The following is a 2,946-nucleotide window of genomic DNA, read 5'->3' as shown; positions in this document are numbered from 1 at the left end:
ATCCCATTTTTCGGGAAAGACCATGAGGATGCTTTTAAGAATCTAGATGAAGTCAACGACATTGCAGATTACTTCAATGTCCCAAATGTCAACAGGAACACAGTCTTGCTTAGGATGCTTCCCATCACTTTCAAAGGAGCTGCTAAGGAGTGGTTAAAAGCACTCCCACCAGGTACAATCACCACTTTGGCTCAAATGCATGAGCAATTCCTGGACCAGTTTTGCCCACCATCCAAGATAGCCAAACTCAAGAAGGCAATAGCCAACTTTGAGCAACAGCCGGGGGAGTCACTATACGAAGCATGGGAGCGGTACAAGGGCTTACTCAGAAATTGCCCGCAACATGACCTAAATGTGCAGCAAGAGATGTCAATATTTTATGATGGGGTCAATGTGATGACAAGACAACTCCTTGATTCTCAAGGACCGTTGACAAAGAAAAATCCAAGGGAGGTCAAGGAGCTAATTGAAGAATTCGCGAAACACTCCCGCGAATACCATAACCCGAGGCAAGATGGAAGCAAAGGCGGTGGAGGAGCCCAAACTGAAGAAATTGTAGCTGTCATGGCCATGCTGAATAACATGGATCGCAGGATAACACAAATGGACCAGTCGATACATGCCATAAGAGGGGGGTGCGAGCGATGCAGTGGTCCACACTTGACCAAGGACTGCAACGTGGATGAGTTTGGGAACAGAAAAGCTCAAGTGTGCTACTCTAGTGGGGATAAGTTTGATGAGGACTGGAGGAAACCGAAGAAGGAGTGGCTGCCATATGAAGAGTATAAGAAGCAAAAAGAAGAGAAGTATAGGCAGACAGGTCGAGGCCTTTATCAAAAGGAGCAACCACCAACCGAGAAGAAACCCGACCTAGAGACCATTTTGATGAAGTTTATGGAGGCTTCGGAAAAAAGACACGATGCCACGGATTCCGCTATCATGGAACAACAAACATTGATAAAGAACCAGCAAGCCTCCATCCATAACCTTGAAGTACAATTTGGTTAACTAGCAACTTTAGTTCATGAAAAATTATCCCCAAAGAATCCCAAAATAAAAGCCCAATCTCACGTAATGGCCATCGATACTGAAGAAGATACAATATCTGAGTTCCTAGAGGCGTTGAAAGAAGAACCGCAGTAGCCCAAGAAATTAAGGATCGAAAATGGAGAAAGTGCTGAACCAGACTCGCCACGACGTGGCACTCCTCTGGCCACGACGTGGCGCAAGTCTGAGCAAAAATCCTTTGAGCCTATTCCAGCTTATCATCCACCTATGCCATTTCCCACCCGCGCAGCACTTAGTCAACTGGAGAAGGAACATTTAGAGTTTGTGAAGCATGTGAAAGGGATTCCAATTAATACTCCCTTTGTTGAGACCTTATCCAAAGCTCCCGAGAACCAGAAATTACTGCAAGACTTGATAGATACGCGAAGGCAATTAAAGAAGCAATCTATAGTGATTCTAGGTGAACAAACTTCAAAAGCTGTGTTGGGAGAAACACCAGAAAAGATGGGGGATCCTGGACGCCTCACTCTTCCATGCGAGTTTGGGAATAAAATGAAGGTTAATGCTTTAGCCGATTCCGGGGCTAGCATTAATCTAATGCCTTTTTCATTTTATCAAAAGTTGGAGATTCAGAAGATAAAGGCTACAAAAATGAAGATTCACATGGCGAACCGTTCGGTGACACAACCCCAAGGCATAGTGGAGGATATTTTGGTGAAAATTGGAAAATTTGTTTTTCCAATAGACTTTGTAGTCTTAGACATGAAAGAAGATCCGGATGTTCCGATAATCCTTGGTCGGCCATTGCTTAACACTGATGGTGCCCTTGTTGATATCCGCGAGTCTAAGCTAACTTTGAGGGTTGGAGATGAACAAGAAGTCTTTGGGATAAAGGATGACTTTCAAGAAGATAAAGAAGAGGTGTTCACAATTAATGAAGAGAAGGAACTAGAAGAACTGGAAAAGCTTATGGAAGAAGAGATAAAGGCAGTTCATCAAGTCAAAAGGACAAAACCAAGGGCATCTGTTCCATATTTGATTGAAGTCATAGCTTACAAGAGCCCGCCTTCTTGGGTGAGCAAAGAGGACGAGGAAATGACAAGTGATAAAGAGGAAGTCACTTCAAAAGTAACAAGGCCGGTAGTGAAAGAAGAGGAGAATGTTATGGAGTGCAAGGAACAAACAAAGGGCACGAAATGCAAGCTTGAAGAAGATGGAAAAGCTAAAAAGGAAAATTCAAAAAAGGCGTATAAAAGGAGAGTTCAAGCTTATAAACGGCGGTTCAAGGAACAAAAGATCCTGGTGGTAGACTCTTCCGAAGATTCAACGTAGAAGGCACGGAGTCCACCTCAAGACTCCAAGAAAAAGAAGCGCTTCTCGGGAGGCAACCCGAGTTTGGTTTGCATTTTCTTTTTAAAATTTTCTTTTCTTTCTTTTCTTTTTAATTAGGAAAGACATCGATTCATCATCTAAAAAACCGGTAATTAGTAGAGAATTAGCTGTAGGGAACTTTAAATAATAAATGATATGCAAAGTAATTAGTTAATATGATAAACATTATTAAAAATTTTGCATCTGGCAGTTTCCACGACGTGGGCATAGCCAGCCACGTCGTGGGTTAAAAACGAATGCGCGATCTTAAAAAAACGATTTAAGGTCCACGACGTGGGCATAGCCAGCCACGTCGTGGCCTTTAAAAATCAGGGAGGACCATTTCCTTAAAACCCTTTGACCGATAATTCTCATTCCCACTTGGAGGCTGCCGCACGAACGAAAACATTATAACCCCACATCCAATTTTTTATTCTACTTCCAATTTCCTTGCAAGATCTTGCTAATTAATCTATTTGGTACATGTTTTACTCATTATTTTGTAGTAATTCTTCCAATTTCAAGTTTTCATGGGTAGGGTTTGTATGATTCACGAAATTGGTTGAA

At 42.3% G+C, this 2,946-nt stretch overlaps 1 non-coding gene across 1 annotated transcript; it reads right to left on the bottom strand.

The window, feature by feature from the left end:
• Positions 1–243: 243 nt before the first annotated feature.
• On the bottom strand, positions 244–350 carry LOC145077480 (small nucleolar RNA R71). Its single transcript, XR_013693222.1, has one exon. It is a non-coding gene; the product is annotated as a small nucleolar RNA R71 (small nucleolar RNA).
• Positions 351–2,946: the final 2,596 nt, after the last annotated feature.

This window comes from Lactuca serriola, chromosome 9 (assembly GCF_051521515.1).
Source record: "Lactuca serriola cultivar US96UC23 chromosome 9, Lser_US96UC23_V15, whole genome shotgun sequence".
Classification (NCBI taxonomy): domain Eukaryota; kingdom Viridiplantae; phylum Streptophyta; class Magnoliopsida; order Asterales; family Asteraceae; genus Lactuca; species Lactuca serriola.
This window is presented reverse-complemented; position numbering and strand designations above follow the sequence as displayed.